Source organism: Hyperolius riggenbachi, chromosome 1 (genome assembly GCF_040937935.1).
Source record: "Hyperolius riggenbachi isolate aHypRig1 chromosome 1, aHypRig1.pri, whole genome shotgun sequence".
NCBI classification, from domain to species: domain Eukaryota; kingdom Metazoa; phylum Chordata; class Amphibia; order Anura; family Hyperoliidae; genus Hyperolius; species Hyperolius riggenbachi.
Window position 1 is genome coordinate 300665508 of NC_090646.1, and position 22476 is coordinate 300687983.

Below are 22476 nucleotides of genomic sequence, written 5' to 3' on the forward strand. Positions count from 1 at the left end.
GTTTAGAGGGGGTCGCAGCCAGCACGCAGTACACAGATGTATAAAACAAAGTCCGTTTATTGAGCAGTAGAAATAAACAGCTTCAGCTCAGCAGTAATAAGTGGAAAATAACAGTTCAGCTTACTTCAGCTTGGTAAGACAAAGTCCAGCAGGTTCAAACAAAAGTTCAGTTTTCATCAGGCCAACACCATACAAACAACAGAGCAGGGTATGGTTTGGCTTTCATCAGATACTCCAATATTCCTTGTCAGGAGATTTCCATAGCATACATGCTACTCCTTCAACACCTCACCACACACTGCTTGTGAGGCTGCTTCTTAAGCATAAATTTGCATCTCATCAATACCATAATGAGTGAGACTCAGCCCCACTGACAACCAGGTGTGTACCTAGGTGGGATGGGAAGGCCCGCCCTTCCTTCCCATCCCAGGAGTCCGGCCCTGAAAAGAAAAAACCAAACAGCAACTGCTTGCTGCTAAAATCCGGACTCCCTTCCTAGGACCACACAGGGTTTTAAAGTGACCACAGTCCAAATACCGGGGAAATATACCTCCCATCTATTACCCAGCCCCGATGGCCCCTACATATCCCCCCCCCCTCTGCCTCAACCCCGAGGCGGTGGAGGCACATAGACCCACTAAACAGTGGACTCGGGAAAGGGCATCAGCGTTCTGGTGCACTTTACCCGGCCTATGTTCCACCACATAGTTGAGTTCCTGGAGAGAGAGAAACCACCGGGACACTCTTGCATTTGTTCCTCTGTTTCTTTTCATCCACGCTAGCGGGGCATGGTCAGAGATCAACCTAAATTTCCTACCCAATAAATAATAGCGCAGGGAGTCTAGGGCCCATTTAATGGCCAAGCATTCCCTCTCCACTACCGCATAGTTTCTCTCAGCGGCCGTCAGTTTCCGACTGAGAAAAACTATGGGATGTTCTTCTCCATCAATTACCTGTGACAGAACCGCCCCCAACCCAACATCTGAGGCATCTGTCTGCACTACGAATTCTCGAGTGAAATCGGGGGCTACCAGGACAGGGTGACTACATAATACCGATTTCAGCTCCAAAAACGCTTTTTCTGTCTCTGCGGTCCACTGTATCATCACTGACTTCCGGTCCTTGGTCAAGTCAGTTAGGGGAGCTGCGAGGGAAGAAAAATTGGGAATGAACCGTCTGTAATAGCCCACTATCCCCAAGAAAGCTCGAACCTGTTTCTTACTGATGGGGCGGGGCCATTCCTGGATTGACTCAATTTTGTTAATTTGGGGTTTTACCAACCCCTTTCCCACAATGTACCCCAAGTACTTTGCTTCCTCCATACCTAGGGCACATTTCTCGGGGTTCACTGTAAAACCCGCCTTCCTTAACGCATCCAGGACTGCTTGAACCTTGGGAAGGTGAGACTCCCAGTCTGAACTGAAAATTACGATGTCGTCTAAGTAGACCGACGCGTATCTTTGGTGTGGACGCAACATTCTGTCCATGACTCTCTGAAATGTGGCCGGGGCGGTCTGTAACCCAAACGGCATTCTTTTATACTGAAAATGGCCCTCAGGTGTGGAAAATGCCGTTTTTTCTCTGGCTTCTTTGGCCAAGGGTATTTGCCAATACCCTTTGGACAGGTCTAATGTGGTTATGTAGCGGGCTGGGCCTAACCTTTCTATCAATTCATCCACACGGGGCATGGGATAACCATCAAATTTGGAAATTTCATTTAATTTCCGGAAATCGTTACAGAATCGCAGAGTTCCGTTTGGCTTGGGTACCAACACGATCGGGCTTGATCATTCACTCTGCGACTCTTCAATGACGTCTAATTCTAACATGCGCTTCACTTCCTCTGACACCGCCTTTCTGCGGGCCTCCGGGATACGATAGGGCCTGACAAACACTTTAGCCCTGGGCTCAGTAACAATGTTGTGCTCCACCATACCCGTGAGTCCAGGCAAATCCGAAAATATCCCCTTGTTTCTCTGAAGAAACTCTTTTACTTGTTGGACCTGGGATTTGGACAGAGTGGGGGCTATTTTCACATCCTCAATGCTTATTTGGGGTACAACACTCACACCCACCCTAACCGGAGCGGTCTCTCTCTCTCTTTCCAGGGTTTTAACAGATTGACGTGATACAGTTGATAGGGTTTCCGTCTCCCTGGCTGATGTACCTTATAATTCACTTCCCCTACTTTTTCAACGATCTCGAAGGGACCGTGCCACCTGGCCAAGAATTTACTCTCCACGGTTGGGATCAATACTGCCACTCTATCCCCCACCTGGAACTGCCTGATTTTCGCAGAGCGGTTGTATACCCGACTCTGCGCTTCTTGGGCTGCCAGTAAGTGTTCCTTGACAAGGGGCATCACCTTGGCAATGCGTTCTTGCAGCTGGGAAACGTGTTCCACCACACTCTTGTGAGGACTGGACTCACTTTCCCAGGTTTTTTTGACCACGTCAAGCAACCCTCGAGGTCTGCGCCCATATACCAGTTCAAATGGTGAAAAACCTGTGGAGGCTTGAGGTACCTCCCGAACAGCAAACATCACTGCCGGCAATAAACAGTCCCAATCTTTTCCGTCCCTTTGAACCACTCTTTTTAACATCATTTTTAAAGTCTTATTAAACCGTTCAACCAGGCCATCGGTCTGAGGGTGATAAACCGAGGTTCTCATCTGTTTAATCTGGAACAGTTTACATACATCAGCCATCACTTTAGACATAAACGGGGTTCCTTGATCCGTAAGGATTTCCCTAGGAAAACCCGTCCGAGTGAACATATTAAACAATTCTCGGGCGATAGCTTTGGACGTGGGTTTTCTTAACGGAAAGGCTTCCGGGTAGCGAGTGGCATAGTCGAGGATGACAAGGATAATATATCCTTGTCATCCTCGGCTATGCCACTCGCTACCCGGCAGACTTTACCAGTGGCCCCACTATATCCATGGCAATGCGCTCGAATGGCACCTCGATTATTGGCAAGGGCACCAAAGGGCTTTGAAAATGGGACACTGGCGCGGTTAACTGACAGGTGGGGCAAGAAGCGCAGTAATTCTTTACTTCGGCCTTTAACCCAGGCCAGTAAAACCTGTCAGTTATCCGCGCCTCCGTTTTCTCGGCACCCAGGTGACCTCCCAATACTTCATTGTGAGCCAAGTCTAGTACCATCCTCCGAAACTCCTGAGGCACTAGCAGCTGTTCAACAACCTCTTCTCTGACCTTTGCAACCCGATATAACACATCCCCATGAACTGAAAAATGAGGGAATCTCTCCTCTGCCCGAGGTTCCTGGGGAACTCCATTTACAACAGATACCTGTTGTCTCGCATGGGATAACGTTGGATCCCGCATCTGCGCAGTGATAAACAACCCTTTTGACACATCCAGGTCAGGGAGCATAGATGGGGGGGGGAAGATTCCTTATCATCCTCGCCCAACATAACTTGTAATGGGGAATCATCCCCCCCCTCAGTAACCTGCTCAGGGTCCCGACAAGGATGGTCAATTCCAATTTCATCAATTTGCAACATTACATCATCATTTTGCAATAATACAGGATCATTTTGCAATACATTTTCTGCAACATTTGTATCCCGACTCGGTGCATCAAGTTCTTTGGTAGGGGGAGGAGGGGCTAAGTTATTATCAGAGTCTTTAAATAACTTCCCTTTTACACTCTCCCACAGTACCCAAAACAGTGGAAAGTCTCGACCCAATATCACTTGACACATTAGGTTTCTTACCACTCCGACGTCGTGAGTAATTGTCCCACATTCCGTTGAAATCGACACTGGCACCACAGGATAAGTCTTTGTGTCTCCATGGATACACACTACCTTAAGCGGCTTTAGTACAGTGTCTATTGTTCCAATCAGATCAGCGTGCACCATGGTTACCATACTGCCTGAGTCCAGCAAGGCTTTGGCAGGTACCTGGTTCACACTGACGGGACACACAAAACTCTCCTGGCACTCTGCCAGGCATACCTCCTGGGCAAAAAAGGACACTCTCCGTAGTACGTCACACTGCATGGGTTCCTCCTGCAGTGGACACTGGGCTCTGGTATGGCCCCAGGCAGAACATCTCCAACACTGGATCGCCCCTCCCTTCCGAGGTGTAGCCATGGCAGGTGGCAACCCCTAAGCGGCTTTTGGGAATAACTCCCTATTTCTGGTGATGCTGGTTGCGGGGTTCCATGAAGCACCCTTTCCGGAGTCCGGGAACCTTGCAACACGGGGTAAGTTGGGGCCCACCTGGCCCTTTGGAGAGAGTAGATTTTCCACTACGTTATATCTCTCCACCAACTCCACCAGCTGCTCCGCTTTTTTGGGGTCTGCATGACTGACCCAGCGCTGTAGACCCACTGGCAAGGCACGCAGAAAACGATCCAGCACGAATCGCTCCACCATCTCAGGCCCGGTAAGTACCTCTGGTTGCAGCCACTTTGTCGCCAGTTGGATGAGGTCATACATCTGTGATCTGGCTGGATGATCCATCCGGTATTGCCAGCTGTACACCCTCTGTGCCCGGACCGCTGTTGTTACACCTAGTCGGGCCAGGATCTCTGCCTGTAGTCGATCATAGTCGAGGGCGTCTGCAGCGTTGAGATCATAGTAGGCCTTCTGGGGTTCTCCCGTCAGGAACGGTGCAAGGATACCAGCCCATTTGTCTTTCGGCCATCCTTCCCGCTCTGATGTCCTTTCGAACGTTTTCAGAAAGGCTTCCACATCATCTGTGGGGGTTAGTTTCTGCAGAAAGTGACTGGCTCTCACCATCGCCTGGTTGCTAGGGGCAGCTCCTGCTGTCTCTCTCCCCTGGGCCAGCTTCTGCACCGCCTCAAGCATTATTTTGGCTTGCGCTTCTGAGGCGACTTGCAGGGCTTCCGTGGCTTGCTGTTGAATCACCATACACGCCTGCTGAGACACCATGCTCTGCTGTAGCTGCACAGTTGCTAAGGCCATTTGTTTCAGCACTTCCTCCATCATGCATACAAGGAGACTGGCCCTTTAAATGTCACTTTTTAAACGGAACTTTTTCTTTTCCTGCCGTGCTGCGCTGCCCGCATCCGAGCACCAGTTGTGAAGTTTAGAGGGGGTCGCAGCCAGCACGCAGTACACAGATGTATAAAACAAAGTCAGTTTATTGAGCAGTAGAAATAAACAGCTTCAGTTCAGCAGTAATAAGTGGAAAATAACAGTTCAGCTTACTTCAGCTTGGTAAGACAAAGTCCAGCAGGTTCAAACAAAAGTTCAGTTTTCATCAGGCCAACACCATACAAACAACAGAGCAGGGTATGGTTTGGCTTTCATCAGATACTCCAATATTCCTTGTCAGGAGATTTCCATAGCATACATGCTACTCCTTCAACACCTCACCACACACTGCTTGTGAGGCTGCTTCTTAAGCATAAATTTGCATCTCATCAATACCATAATGAGTGAGACTCAGCCCCACTGACAACCAGGTGTGTACCTAGGTGGGATGGGAAGGCCCGCCCTTCCTTCCCTCCCATCCCAGGAGTCCGGCCCTGAAAAGAAAAAAACAAGCAGCAACTGCTTGCTGCTAAAATCCGGACTCCCTTCCTAGGACCACACAGGGTTTTAAAGTGACCACAGTCCAAATACCGGGGAAATATACCTCCCATCTATTACCCAGCCCCGATGGCCCCTACATATCCCCCCCTCTGCCTCAACCCCGAGGCGGTGGAGGCACATAGACCCACTAAACAGTGGACTCGGGAAAGGGCATCAGCGTTCTGGTGCACTTTACCCGGCCTATGTTCCACCACATAGTTGAGTTCCTGGAGAGAGAGAAACCACCGGGACACTCTTGCATTCGTTCCTCTGTTTCTTTTCATCCACGCTAGCGCGGCATGGTCAGAGATCAACCTAAATTTCCTACCCAATAAATAATAGCGCAGGGAGTCTAGGGCCCATTTAATGGCCAAGCATTCCCTCTCCACTACCGCATAGTTTCTCTCAGCGGCCGTCAGTTTCCGACTGAGAAAAACTATGGGATGTTCTTCTCCATCAATTACCTGTGACAGAACCGCTTCCCCCAACCCAACATCTGAGGCATCTGTCTGTGCTGCTAAAATCCGGACTCCCTTCCTAGGACCACACAAGGTTTTAAAGTGACCACAGTCCAAATACCGGGGAAATATACCTCCCATCTATTACCCATCCCCGATGGCCCCTACAGTGCCTAGTATATGTAGTCAGGTGTATAGGTGTCCCCAGTATATGTAGCCAGGTGTATATGTGCCCAGTATATGTAGCCAGGAGTATAGGTGTTCCCACTATATGTAGCCAGGTGTATAGGTGTCCCCAGTATAGCCAGGTGTATATGTGCCCAGTATATGTAGGCAGGGGTATATGTGCCCAGTATATGTAGCCAGGGGTATATGTGCCCAGTATATGTAGCCAGGGGTATATGTGCCCAGTATATGTAGCCATGTGTATAGGTGTCCCCATTATATGTAGCCAGGTGTATAGGTGTCCCCATTATATGTAGCCAGGTGTATATGTGCCCAGTATCTGTAGCCAGGGGTATATGTGCCAGTATATGTAGCCAGGGGTATATATGCCCAGTATATGTAGCCAGGGGTATATGTGTCCAGTATATGCAGCCAGGGGTATATGTGCCAGTATATGTAGCCAGATGTATATGTGCCAGTATATGTAGCCAGAGGTATATGTAGCCAGGGGTATATGTGCCCAGTATATGTAGCCAGGGGTATATGTGCCCAGTATATGTAGCCAGGGGTATATGTGCCAGTATATGTAGCCAGGTGTATATGTGTCCCCATTATATGTAGCCAGGGGTATATGTGCCCAGTATATGTAGCCAGGGGTATATGTGCCAGTATATGTAGCCAGGGGTATATGTGCCAGTATATGTAGCCAGGGGTATATGTGCCCAGTATATGTAGCCAGGGGTATAAGTGCCCAGTATATGTAGCCAGGGGTATATGTCCCAGTATATGTAGCCAGAGGTATATGTGCCAGTATATGTAGCCAGAGGTATATGTGCCAGTATATGTAGCCAGGGGTATATGTGCCCAGTATATGTAGCCAGGGGTATATGTACCCAGTATATGTAGCCAGGGGTATATGTGCCCAGTATATGTAGCCAGGGGTATATGTGCCCTGTATATGTAGCCAGGGGTATATGTGCCCAGTATATGTAGCCAGGTGTATAGGTGTCCCCATTATATGTAGCCAGGTGTATAGGTGTCCCCCCAGCTGGAGGGGAGCAGCGCAGTGGAGAGGAGCATTGGGCAGAGCAGCGGGGAAGGGCGGACGTCCCCCCCCCCCCCCCCTTCCTCACCTTGGGGCTCCTCTCTCTGGCTCTCCCCTCCATAACGATTGCGGCGGTGGCTGGCGGCGATGGCTGGCAGCGGCATCAGTGGGCGGGACTTACCTCCTCCAATGTTTCGGCGAGTTGACGCTGTGTGTGCAGCTAGTCTGGTCTAGTTAAGACCAGAGCAGCGTCACGCACAGCGTCAAATCGCCGGAACACTGGAGGAGGTAAGTCCCGCCCACTGATGCCGCTGCCAGCCATAGCATCGCCGCCAGCCACCGCCGCAATCGTTATGGAGGAGAGAGCCAGTGAGAGGAGCCCCAAGGTGAGGGAAAGGGGGGGAACGTCCGCCCTTCCCCGCTGCTCTGCCCAATGCTCCTCTCCACTGCGCTGCTCCCCTCCAGAGTGCTAGGGGGGACGGCATCCACTCTCCAAAAAAAGTGAGTGGACGTCGTCCCCCCGCATTCACGCAGGACTCAACCCCTGGATAGGCACCACCAGGGGACAGTCCTGTGTGAGAGTAGGGAAAGGTAAGGTTATAGTAAAATATCAGTAAGGATTAAAGGTATTTTATTATATGAAGTAGTACAATATCGGTATATTAAACATTATTTTATCACTGTCACTGGTCCTCATTTTATTAAACGTAAAAATAAAGAAAAACCCCACCTCTCCCTACTCTCACACAGAACCCTCCCCCCCAGGAAACTAATCACCCTCCACCCAGGCAACTAATAATCCTCCCCGCGGGCAATTAATAACCCCCCCCCCCCATTGCAACTAGTAACCCACCCCATCCCCAATAAATAATGACCCCCCATGGCCAAAAATGGGCGCCGTGCTACTGCACACGCGGGCTCAGTCGGCTATTGCTTGGCCATGAATGCGGAACAGGGGTCGTGCATTGTTGCTATTCTTGGGGGGGGGGGGGGTCGTGCTCAGCAACGGGGGACAGCAGACCACCGAGGGAGAGCACTTTAAGGTAGCCATACATCTAGCGATGATAGGCAGATTCAACCAACAGACAAATCTCTCTCTAATCGAATCTGATTAGAGAGAGATCTGTCAGCTGCCCATACACCGCAGGCTGATTCCCGATCAATTTCATGAAGCGCTGCTTCTACCGCCTTGTCGATGCTGTTCCCTGTTTAATGTGCTCCCCGGTGTCCAGTGCTCTATACATTACCTTGTCAGCCGCTGGCTCCAGACAAACACCTTGCTCCATATACACGAGCCTATGGGGCTGCCGGCATACATAAGGGTGCGTGTTTGACTTCATACAGATGCCCCCTTACTCCGGCAACCATGTGGGGCACGTGTATGGAGCAAGAGGTGCGCCTGGAGCCAGCGGAGGACAAGTAGTGGCCACGAACAGGTAATGTATAGAGCACTGGGCACCGGGGAGCCACTTTACACATTAGGGGGACAGCGTTGGGGGTCTCGTTGTGTTTGTCACTCCTCCCGATATCGCATGCCGTTACCACCAAGCACATGATCGAGCAAGTCGGCCCTACATCCTGCAGCATATCCAACCAAAAAATGCGACCGATTTGGGCCCGAAATTGGTCGCATGGTTGATCACTTGTCGGCACTGATTTTCATCTGATTCAGGTTATACTAATCAAATCGGATGGTCGATCGGCTGCCAAGTTGCCTGATGTGTGATCACCTTTAGTTTGATTAAAAACAAATATCAGGATATGCACTTAAAGGAACCCTGAGCAGGTTTTAAAATCACAATTTGAACTTACTTGGGGCTTACTCCAGCCTACCGTAGGCCACAAGGTCTTCCGGTATCCTCCTGGCTCCTCCTCCAGTCCCGATGGTGGCTCTGTTAATTGGCGACGTCCACCTGAAGTTGCCAGTACGAGTCCCCACCGCACACCTTACACATCATCATGCCAGCTGGCATGCATCATCATGCTCGCCAGCGTGAGAGTCCTGTGCATGTGTGGGTTCTTTAACTCTGCACCACACATGTGCAGGACACTCACGCAGGCCAGCGTGTTGACACGTAGCGGACAGCATGATAACGCGAAACATGCGTGGCGGGAACTCGTACCGACGACTTCAGGTGGAAGCCGCCAATTTATGGAGTCGCCAGTGGGACAGGAGCCAGGAGGACGCTGGGGGACCTCGTGACTGGAGGTAAGTTTAAACTGTGATTTTAAAGCATGCTCCAGGTCCCTTTTAAAGAGAAACTTTAACCAAGGATTGAACTTCATTTCAATCAGTACCTGATAACCCTTTTCCCGCAAAAAAAAATCTTTACCTTTTCTCGAATAGAGCATGGGGTTCTGTGTGGTTGATATTTTGGTGAAACCCGTCCCCACAGTTTGCTGTCTGTGAACCTCATTGCATTGTGAGAAATAACATATTTTTCCAACTGCCAAGTAGAGATGTCGCGAACGGTTCCCGAACCGTTCGCCGGCGAACATCTCTGTCTCTATGTGCCATCTACTACTTCCGGGTCGCTATGACCCGGAGTAGTACGCCTGAGAATCGCCCGGCGCACGGTTCGGGCCATCTCTACTGCCAAGCAAGCAATATCTCTCTCTGTGCATAGAACTCTCAGCCCAAGTAACATTCCACAGAGATCACTTGGCTGAACTAAAGATGTCATCACCAGTGTCAAATTTCAGAATGTAAATCAGGGAGAGGACGGATTTTCAGTGGGCAAATATAGGACTGGTTCACACTGCAAGAGCTTTTTTAGCGGTAGTGATTTGAAAAGCTCTTGCTAATTGTAATGGATTGCGGAGACACTGCCGCGCGGTCTGGCAGCGGGGCGGCTGTCTCCGCGTTCAGACCGGTGGTTTCCGCACAGCAGCATGCGTCTGGTTTGTCTGAGCCTTCTAGTGCACACAGATGGAGAGCTGCGCGCGCGCTGGGAGGCAGGACCTTTATGCCAGTAGGAGAGGGATCAGCTGATCAGGACGATCAGCTGATCCCAGCGCAGTGGGTGATTGGGTGAGTGGTGCTGGGCGGCGCTGAGGAGCGCTGCACTATATATACACATCTTCCCTGTCAGTTGCTGGTTGTCTGCCGTTACGAATACTTACGTGTGAGCACTCAGACCAGTCAGATCCCACAGTGTGTTAGAACCAGGAGCCTGGGAATTCACACTTAGCCAGATTACGCTTGTGTTATACTTTAGACCAGTTCCAGGGTGCTGTGACCAAGGACCTCACACCCAAGCTTAGGAATACTGTGTCATTGCTGTGTTATACTTTAGACCAGTTCCGGGGTGTTGTGACCAAGGACCTCACACCCAAGCTTAGGAATACTGTGTCATTGCTGTGTTATACTTTAGACCAGTTCCGGGGTGTTGTGATCAAGGACCTCACACCCAAGCTTAGGAATACTGTGTCATTGCTGTGTTATACTTTAGACCAGTTCCTGGGTGTTGTGACCAAGGACCTCACACCCAAGCTTAGGAATACTGTGTCATTGCTGTGTTATACTTTAGACCAGTTCCGGGGTGTTGTGACCAAGGACCTCACACCCAAGCTTAGTAATACTATGTCATTACTGTGTTATACTCTAGACTAGTTCCCGGGTGTCGAGACCAAGGACCTCACGCCCCAGGATAGGAATCTGTTCTATATCTGTTATGACTATTTGCTCTGTCGACCTCTCTCTTGCTTACTGATTCGGTACCACTGCATATCTGCCTACCTGTTGCCAAACCCTGCCTGTACCCGGTTACCGAATCAGCCTTCTGTCTCTGTACCTTATCTGCTTGTGTGTAGCCGACCTGGCCTGCCCGACCCTCCAGGCTGTCACTCATCCCTTGAGTGCTCAGTCTTTCTGTACTAGCTGTGACATTACTGCCCCTAGTGTCAGTTAGCTGTTAGGACTCCTGCTACTCAGAGAGTCCGGCCTGCTCACAGCCAGTGGCCTCTGCTCCTTGGAGTCCCCTGGCTGCAGTGCAGTCAACATCTGATCACCAAGTATCATGGGTGGTCAGGTTCTCCCTATTCCCTCCCTCGAGGGGATAGTTCCTGCACAGCCGAGGACCACCTGCCCCTCAGGGGGTTCCTGGCCGAGCTGTCTGTGTCTCCCGCCTCACGGGAGATATCCTACAGTTACACCAAACACTTACACTTATTAGGTGTCCAGAGGTTAGTCATACTTGTATGATTGGTGATTCTGCAGATCATCCATAATCCAGTATACATCTGTATTATTAATGACTCTGCAGATCATCAATATCAGATTCTCTCTGTGTGCTGACACCAATCGTTACACTAATGCAATGCTATTTATAAAATCAAATTGCTTAGGTGAGAACAAACTCATAGTATTACATTATTAGCAAAAGCTTTTAAAAATCACAAGCACTTAGAAAAGCACAGCGAACACATTAATAAAGTATAAAAATAAAGTGAAAATTAAAGAGATTTTAAGCTGGGCTTTTACAACTTATATTTTGAATGAAACATATACAGTATATTAAGTACACATCTCAATGTTTCAGTTTTATGCAGCATAAAATGAAGAAATGCACTATGTACTAGTTGCACATTTTTAGAATCATATTTTACTAGTATTAATGACTTATTCAAATTGTTCACATGTCTTCTCCATACACAAAATACAGTACACTAAGAATCTGTTTTACTAGACTCTGCATTTTCACACAACCATGCTAACTCCTGCAGACTGTATTAGCTGAGAAAGGAAACTGAGTTAGTTCATATATAACTAACGTTTGTGTAACTTTTGACATATAAACACTAGGTGCGGAACCATTTGTTCCTGCAAAAAGATGACTTTTGACTATACAGACAAATGCCATGTGAGAAACATGGAAATACAGGAGATCCAGCTGGCTAAAGCTCTTGTATCCTTTATATTCAGTTTTTGCTACTTTAATCTAATTGTGCTGCTTATCAAAAAAGTTAGTACTATTAAATGTAACCACTTCCCAACCACAGGTTTCTTACCCCTAAAAACCAGGGCAATTTTCACATCACTCTCCTCTCATTAATTTGCCCAATAACTTTATTGTTACTCATCATCACACCAAAATGATGAATATATTGTGAGGGGGGGGGGTTGGTTGCCACAAATTAGGCTTTCTTACGGTGGTAAATTTTGCTAAAAATTATTTTATGTTATGTTATATGCATTTAAAGGGGAATAATAAGGAAAAAAAATGAAAAAAACTCATTATTTCTCAGTTTTCAGCCATTATAGTTTTAACATAAAACGTGCTGTGGATAAAACCCACACATTTTATTTGTCCCGGTTATTGCACTATTTAAATTGTGTCCCTAGTACAATGTGTGGCAATAATATTTTATCTGGAAATAAAGGTGTATTTTTTCAGTTTAGGGATTTTTAATACTATTTTACTAATTATAAGCCTTTATTTGCAAAATTAACAGTAATATACCCTCATAACATACAGTACATAATAAAAAGTCCATAAGGTAACTATTTATGTACAGTGCTGCCCATAATTATTCATACCCCTGGCAAATTATGACCTAAAGTTTCTTTTATTCAAACAGCAAGTAATTTTTTGATGGGAAATGGCATAAGTGTGTCCCAAAAGATAATAGGACGATGTACAAGAGGCATTATTGTGGGAAAAAAACATTTCTCAGTTTTTATTTACATTTGAGCAAAAAGTGTCCAGTCCAAAATTATTCATACCTTTGTCAATAATCAATAGAAAAGCCTGTGTTGGCTATTACATCAATCAAATGCTTCCTATAATTGCAGACCACCTTTTTGCATGTTTCCACAGGTATTTTTGCACAATCATCTTTAGCAATGAGCTCCAAATCCTTCAAGTTGGAGGGTCTTCTTGCCATCATCCTGATCTTAAGCTCCATCACAGATTCTTAATTGGATTCAAGTCAGGACTCTGGATGGGCCACTCCAAAACAAGGCTGACATATTGGTTTCCATTCAAACAATGCAAATTCCCTAGCTGTCCTGCTAATCCTCAGCCTCTAATCCATTTAGGTATACATGGTCCTAGACCAGGAATAAGCATGCCAAATATGCAGATCAGGTGCTCTGACTGAACTCAGAATAAATTAGCCGCATGTTGGTTTCAGGTGGGTGATTCAGAGACTGCTGAAGCCAAAAAGATCAGCAAGATGCCAGGCAAATGGTATTGTTCAAAAGGAAAAAAATATGGTAGCCTCCATATCCCTCTTACTTTATTAGCCAGTGTGATCGTGAGCAAGAAGAAAGCTTTTTCCCCTGTAGGGTCAGATTTCTTCCAATATGAACATGCAGCTAATAATTTAAGATGGTGTGTTCTAGGGGCATGGCCAGAAGGTGATGTGAAGATGTGTTGGGGGACTGCTCCCACCCAAGAACCCGACAACCTCAATTTTAAACACTGTTACACCCACTAAGTACCCCACGCTTTTATCTCCTATCATTACAGACCCTGGGGCACCCCCTCTTTGTGTTCCGCGATGTCAAGGAGAGGCTCTGAAGTTGCCGCAAAACTTGCAAAGTTTTGTCATGACAACCAAGATGGCGCCGAGACATCCGAGGATGACGCCCCACTGCCCTCGCTTAAACAAATTATGCACGGAATCTCGTACTGCCAAGCAGCCCTTACCACTATTACAGCCAAACTAGAGGAGGTGAGAACAGACGTCTCCCTCGACAGGACTGATATGCACACCCTTCGCACAAGAGTTACTGAGGTGGAAGACAGAATCGGCCATCTTGATGACCAGTTAAGGCCTGTTCAGAAAGGTCTCTCTCAGACCCAACTAGAGTTATTTTGGGGGCTGTAACAAGTACAGAAAAGGAGAGAAAAAAAACGCAGGGGTACCAGGAGCCCTTCTGGTGTATTATCGTCAGGTAAATGGCTTAGAAGTATGAATAGTAGTTATACTCATAAGTATGGATTGCTGTAAAAGCAACCACTCTGTACGGCATGTAGGGAAGTACCGTCCCCACTCGGTCTTTTTGAAGATTGGTCGCTGCTCCTTTGGAAAAAAGGCTTCACTCCTGGATAGTCGTGAAGGACCCTACTAGTGGGGTAATACATAGTCGTATTTCGAGAAGGATAGGAGGCGCCCTTGTGGTGTATTCGATGTTCCCTTATATACAGAGACTTCAATTGGTAAAGAATTAGGTTGTTTTATTGACATAAAGCACTTGAGAAAACGCGTTTCATGGTACAAACTGCTTCCTCAGGTCAAATTAAGGTGCTTTGAGTTCCGGATCCATGCTATCTTCTCATCCTCATTCACTCTGATTCTTGCTCCATCTGCATTCTCCAATGATTCAAAATAGTGCAAACAGTGGTAAACAGGAACCAGCATGAGACGCGGGTGGATGTATCTCACTGCTTCTTTAAAGCCATCTGATACCAACTGTCATTTAAAGCAGCAGTGACACCTCTTCAATTGATTACTGAACCATACCTCCCAACTTCCTGACTTCCATGCTGGTTCCTGTTTACCACTGTTTGCTCTATTTTGAATCATTGGAGAATGCAGATGGAGCAAGAATCAGAGTGAATGAGGATGAGAAGATAGCATGGATCCAGAACTCAAAGCACCTTAATTTGACCTGAGGAAGTGGTTTGTATCACGAAACGCGTTGTCTGAAGTGCTTTATGTCAATAAAACAACCTAATTGTGACATCCGGTGGGCACTCGTGAGGGCTGCCCCGGCACAGAGCTCCTGCTTTCTTTTCTCATTTTCTTTAGATATAGCATAGATTAGTATATTAGTATTAGTATAGTAGTAGTATAGTAGTAGTATAGTAGTGTAGAAGTAGCTACCTAGTTGTAGTTATTTCTTCTGGCAAACCGCTTTATTTCTGGCAAACCGCCCCAGCCGTCTGGGCACTCAGCCTGTCCCACGTGGAGGCCACGTGGAGCGAACGCGGAGACTGATCCGGAGGCCCGAGCACACGGCCCCTGCAACCGACTCATCAGAGGAGCTGACTCGCCAATAGGAGCCAGGAAGGGATCGGACGCCTGCCACCTGACGATCCCCTGGCCCCGTGGAGGAGCCGACTCAACAGCCGCAGAGAGCCGGCCACCTGACGATTCTTCCCTCGGCACCCCCTGAAGGAACCGACTCCTCACCAGCCGCCGGACGATCCACCGGCCCCCGTGGCGGAGCCGAATCAACAGCTGCAGAGAGCCAGCTGCGGACCTCTGGCCTACTAGAGAGAGCCGGTCTTGCTCCACCGCCGAATGATTCCCCGGCCCACCACGTGGCGGAGCCGACTCACTAGCCGCCTGACGATCCACCAGCCCCCGTGGAGGAGCCGACTCAACACCTACAGAGAGCCAGCCGCTGACCTCTAGCCTCCCACCGATCACCGAGGTGACCTCTACCAGGCCCCCATCGCTACAGAAAAGGCCATCCCAGCACACCGCCTGCTGCAGGCAGCGTGCTGCTGTATTTTACAGCCAACCAGCAAGGGTAAGGCCCACACTGTCTGTCTGCTGCCCCCACTGCTGGCCTGTTCTCTGCGATCCCTCCAGGCCCGGCCTGCTAAACTGTCCCCCCTGGGCCTAGCCCACTGTACCTCTGGGTGCTGTACCTAGCCTGCATGTATGCCTGCGATACTTTCCGCTTTACCTGGCTGTGCACTACTGACTGTTTTTCACTACCTGCCCTGCTTGGCTGTGCACTACTGACTGTTGTTTAGGGCTGCTTGCCTGGTGCTTAGGGCTGCCTGCCTGGGGCTGAACTTTGTACGTGACATGTGCTCCACTAATCTGCCTCTTGTCTGACAGAGCTGCGGGAGGGTGCTGCACACTCTCAGGGGAACAAGCCTGTAGCTCCACTATGCCATGCTCCATCACCCCATGCTGGCATCCGCCCATTCCTCACGCCTGCGGTCGTGGCCCGCCCATGTCGCCCCCCTCCACACGCACGACATTCACCAGAGAGCAGCTTCTAGAGTGGGTGCCACGTGGCCCCTCGCCCCCTGAAGCCAAGCTCCTATCCAACCAGGTCTGGGACCACATCGGGCAAGTCCTGGATCCAGCTCTGAGACCACACGCAGGCCGGCGGCGGAAAGGATGCCGTGCAGGGGCTTGCTCGAGGCTGAGAAAGAAGGGAATTCGTTGAGCCATCCCCTCAGTCCTCCTAGGCAATGTCCAATCCCTCCCCAACAAACTGGATGGATTGCGCCTACTCTGCGACAGGAAGGACCTCAGCAGAAACACTTCAGCCCTCTGCTTCACAGAAACATGGTTACATGAGGACATCCCCGAGAGCGCCCTCCTTCTCCCAGACTACAGCCTCATCCAAGCAGACCGAGACCCTGTCCTCTCCAGGAAGAAAAGAGGGAGGGGGGGCATCTGCTTCTACATCAGCTCCTCATGATGCCCCACCTCGTCAGTACTTGACAAGAAGTGCTCCCCAGACCTGAAACTCCCACTAATTAACTGTAGGCCCCCATACTCGCCGCGCAAGTTTTCCTCGTATGTCCTTGCTGGAGTATGCATCCCTCCTGATGCCAATGTCAAATCTGCCCTGCTGGTCCTCAATGAGTCCATCTCGCAGTGGGAGACATCCCTCCCGGACTAACTGTTCATCATCGTTGGGGACTTCAACAGGGCCAACCTCCGACAGGAGATGCCACGCTATTACCAACATGTAGCCTGCCCTACCAGAGGCCAGAACACTCTTGACCACTGTTACACAGCACTGAAGGATGCTTATAAGGCAGTCCCATGGGCAGCTCTCGGCTCCTCGGACCACTGCCTCGTTCATCTTATTCCCACCTACAAGAGGCGCCTGGAATCAGCTAAACCGACACTCAAGTCCGTCAAAGTGTGGTCTAACAATGCCAAGCTGAAACTGCAAGCCTGCTTTGATTGCACGGACTGGAAGTCCTTAGAAGCACCAGACCTGGATGAATGGGCAGATAACGTCGCTTCATACATCAGTTTCTGCGAGGACTCCTACGTACCAACAAAATCCTTCAAGGTGTACCCGAACAATAAGCCATGGTTCACTAATAAGCTTCGTCGACTGCGGAGAAGCAAGGAAGCTGCACACAAGTCCGGCAACCAGGAGGACTACAGGAGAGCGAGAAACGACCTCAATCGTGAGCTGAGGGTAGCCAAAAAGGAGTACGCTGCAAAAATGGAACAACACCTGCGATCTATGGACACTAGGGCTGTATGGAAGGGGCTGAAGGCCGTCACTAACTACAAGCCCCAACCTAAACATGCAGCACGCAGCCTAAAACTCGCCGAAGAATTTACCAGATTCTACTGCAGGTTCGAGAACCAGGCACGGGAGGGGCGTCTGGTATAGACCACCCCCGCTCCAGGCCCTGCAAGCAACATCCCAAATCAGTTGGTGGTGAGCGAGGCCGACGTCCTGCACCTCCTATCAACGCTAAGCGCCGGGAAAGCCTCCGGCCCCGATGGCGTATCTCCAGCCTGCCTGAAAACCTGCTGTCAACAACTTGCTCCCATCCTCTGCGACATCTTCACCAAGTCACTGCAGGAAAGCAAGGTTCCCACTTGCTGCAAGATGTCAACCATCATACCTGTTCCAAAAAAGCAGGGGGTCGCGGACCTTAACAATTTCAGGCTTGTGGCCCTGACTTCTGTCATTATGAAAACCATGGAGCGTGTGGTCCTAGCCTACCTCAAGCTCTCCACCTCGCCCCTACTTGACCCCTACCAGTTCGCCTACAGAGCAAACAGGTCCACCGATGACACAATTAATATCTGCATGGCGCTCATCAATGACCACCTCGACAGGCCAAACTCTTATGTCAGAATACTTCTCCTTGACTTTAGCTCGACTTTCAATACCATCTGTCTGCGAATACTTCAAGAAGACCTAGCTGCACTTGGTGTTCCCTCAAGCCTACGCCTATGAATCACAGACTTTCTCACCAACAGGTCCCAAGTCGTCAGGCTAAGCAACATCCGCTCCCAAGCAGTGACAACGAACACAGGGGCTCCTCAAGGCTGCGTGCTGTCCCTGCTACTGTTCTCCCTCTACATGAACAATTGCAGATCGGAGGCAGACTCAGTCAAGGTCATCTAGTTCGCCGATGACACCACCATTGTTGGCCTTGTCACTAAGGATAATATCCAGGAGTACTGTCAGCAGGTGGAGAGAATTTGCAACTGGTGCAAGGAGAACAGGCTGGTGCTAAACACAGCAAAGACTGTCGAGCTAATCATCGACTTCAGGAGGTCTGCTCCCACCCCACCTCCAATCTATATTGATGGCACCGAGGTGGCCAGAGTGACCTGCACCCGCCTCCTGGGCACTAGTATCTCCTGCGATCTCAGCTGGAAGCCCAATATCACTGCCATCCAACGGAAAGCACAGCAGAGACTTTACTTCCTATGGCAGCTAAGGAAGGTCGGCATGACCCAAGAAATTCTGACCAGCGTCTACTCCGCCACCATTGAGTCAATCCTCTGCTCTTCCATCTTGGTCTGGTATGCTGGCGCCAATGCCAGCGACAAGCTCAAACTGCAGAGGGTCATCAGGTCGGCGGAGAGGGTCATCGGGTGCCCCCTCCCCTCACTTGCACTACTGCACAACAAGACACTGAAATCCAGGGCATTGAGGATTGCCAATGATCCCTCGCACCCAGGCCACCGATACTTCAGTTTGCTCCCTCTGGGCCGGAGACTTCGAGCCATCCCCACAAAGACTGCAAGACATAGAAACTCCTTCTTCCCATCGGCTGTCAGCCACTTGAATTCCCTCCAAATACTTTCATCAGTGCAAACCCAAACAAGCGGGAGGGCGGGTTGCACCACTCCCGATCAGTCAACTGAAGCAACCACCTCACAAGGCCAACAAGGCTAACCGCTGGTCATCTCTAGGCTACCAAATGAACTGTGATGTATGTATGATGTAAATTTTATGCACAATGTAATGTAATCTATCTCTGTCAATATGCATTCTTCTCTGTCTTCTTCCCGAGCTATATGTATGTGCCAAGAATAATTCCAGGCATGATCGCTCATGCTTGGCGAAATAAACAATTCTGATTCTAAATCTAATTCTTTACCAAGTGAAGTCTCCGTATATAAGGGAACATCAAATACACCACAAGGGCGCCTCCTATCCTTCTCAAAATACAACTAGAGTTATGTTAAGTCCTTACAAGAGAGACAAAAGGACCTCAAGAACTGGAATCACCAGTCAAACATCTGTGTTGTAGGCTTACCTGAGAAGTCGCAGGGCAGCACCCCTGAAACCTGTGATGAGACACTTCTAGTTTAGCTGTTTGGAAGAGAGGCCTTCTCCTCAGTGTTCATTGTGCTTGTGCATCGTGTATCTCCAAAGACCCCACCACAAGGCTTGCCACCAACACACCTTTATCATGAAACTCTTAAATTACAAGGATCGTGATGCAGTTTTGAGAGCTGCCCTCGCCAAGGGGGAAATACCCTATGAGAACACGAGGAACTCTATTTACCAAGACTATTCAACTGACTTGCAGAAGCAAAGGGTGTCATTTGTGCATGCCAAGAGGAGGCTGCGGGATCTGGGGCTTGTTTATGCTATGCTATACCCATCAAAGCTTCGTGTAGTGGCGGACGGCTGTACACACTCTTTCACTACACGAGCTGCCGTTATGGATTGGCTGGATACACATCCTGCTGCCCAACGCTCTCCTGGGAGAGCCCCAGAACCACCGGATCTGTCAGTTATACTAACTGTCCCCTGTGCGTTTGGAGAGGACACGCTGTTTAGCTCCGTTTTCCCTTTATCCTACGACCTTATCCTGTGTGAAGAGGTTTTCGCCCCCCAACTTTACCTATACCCCAGTTTGTCAGCGCTGGCCCTCTGAATGATCCAAGGCTATTAACTGTGCCACTAGTGAACTTCATGTCCACTCAACCATGCCTACGGATATGCCGCGAGCTATCTCTGCACAAGTGCCTTTTTGTTGCCAACCCTGTTTACTGCAGTACCTTTGTTTTCACGGTCAGTCACACTAAGGGGTTGCTGCAGCCCATGCAGTTGCTCCTTGGCTATGCCAAAGAAGCTGCCTCGAGTCTTTTACTTTGCTGTTTCCCCACCACTGGAATGGTGGCAAGGGCCTGGATATGCTGGCACTCTGAAAGAACAGCTCCTGGCCTTAACGCTCACATTTGACAACTGTATATGGTTGCCTTAGTCTTCAGGCGATATATATATATATATATATATATATATATATATATATATATATATATATATCCCACTGCTTGTGTAGAAACTGTGTCTGCAAGATGTATTTTTCCCGCTCTTCCTATTGTATAACCCGTTGTCCCTCACTAAGTTAGCCTATACCCCAGGGGCTGTTGTCCCGTCACTATTGCCCTGGTGTACTCTGATAATATTGGGTGCACATATGGCGTGTAGTAGGTGGCAATTGCCGGTTGCTGTCCCTATACCGCAGCCGTCACTCCACTCACCTGGCAGGCTCCAGCGCCAATCGCATCCTTCTGACTGAAGAATAGTTGTTCCTGGCTTCCACCGCACCACTGACCGCTCCCTAGGCTGCCTCCCTGTGACTCCCGGGACCATCCGCTGTTCTTGTCTTTTCTCTGCCGCGATCCTCTACTCCTGCTGCCTCCACATCATCGTCCTCCCGACACTGATCACGGATGCTTCTGCAGCTACTGTGGCTCCCACTGCCGGCACCCGATCTCTCTGCCAGCTGCTGCTGACTTCCACCACCCCACTGGTCGCTGGGATCTTTGGATCTGCTGGTCCATCTTGCTGCTGCTGGCACCCCTGATATCTGACAGCCGCTGCTGGCTCCTCTGCTCCACCGGCCTTCGTTATCTCCATCTCGATCTTTCTGCTGGCACACTCTGGGTCCACTTCTCTTCAACCTCACCTCGGCCTGGTCCACCCTGGGGCTGCCGGCCCTACTACACTCAGGGCCAACTACATCCCTACCCAGTTGCAACTGTAAACAGCCTGTCTATTTCGGCCTGGATCAGCCTGCCCAGGAACGAGCATGAGACAGTCTCCGTCCCCTTCAATCCCTCCTACCGTCATCCTGTCAAGGTAAGAGCTCCTGGCATGGGAACCCCAAGTCTGTAGAGTCCCCTAAAGTGACACTCCCTTGTAGGAGGTAGTCCACACCCACATTGTGCACCTGGCCAGCATTGCCAAATGCACCCAGAGAAAATGACGCCATGGGGGAGAAGGGCAGGCGCCCTTGTGAGGCTCAAAAAAAAGGGGGGCTCCACTCCCCTATCCCAGCAATCCTCCTAGGGAACGTCTGTTCACTCACCAACAAAATAGACAAACTATTACTACTACTCTGCAGCAATCCCAAAGTTGGTAGGATCACCCCTGTTCTCTGTTTCACTGAGACCTGGCTGAATAACAGCATCACTGACAATGCCCTGCAAGTGCAAGGCTACGACCTGTTCCGTGCTGACCGCGATCACACCCTCTCTGGGAAACAGTGCAGAGAAGGAGTCTACTTCTACAGCAATACTGTCTGGTGCACTAATACTACACCCTCGGCAAAGTCTACTCCCCAGATGTTCTGCTCCTTTGTTCTTGTTGGGTTGTACATTCCCCCGGATGCGAACCCCAAGCATGCCCTGCGCTCCCTCAGCGATAGCATCTCATGATAGGAATCCACCTTCCCAGAGGCCTTCTTGTCATCCTAGGAGATATCAACAGTGCAAACCTGCAACAGGAACTGCCACGCTACAAGCAGCACATCTCTTGCCCCACCAGAGGCCGCAGCATCCCTCGACCACTGTTACACAGCCCATAAAGACACATACACGGCAGTACAAGGTGCTGCCCTGGGAAACTCTGATCACAGTCTAGTCCAGACATGGGCAAACTTGGCCCTCCAGCTGTTGAGGAACTACAAGTCCCACAATGCATTGCAGGAGTCTGACAGCCACAGTCATGACTCATAAAGGCAAATGCATTGTGGGATTTGTAGTTCCTTAACAGCTGGAGGCTCAAGTTTGCCCATGCCTGGTCTAGTCCATCTGCTCCCAACCTACAGAATGCACATTGAAACTGCTAAGCCTGTCACCAGGTCAGTCAAAAGGTGGACAGACGGGGCAAAGCTTCAGGCCTATCTTGATTGCACAGACTGGTCAGCACTGTAAGCTCCTTCCCTGGAGGAATGGATGGAGAACGTCACCTCCTATATCAAGTTCTGTGAGGACTTGTGCATTCCGACCAAGATCTTCAAGGACTTTCCCAA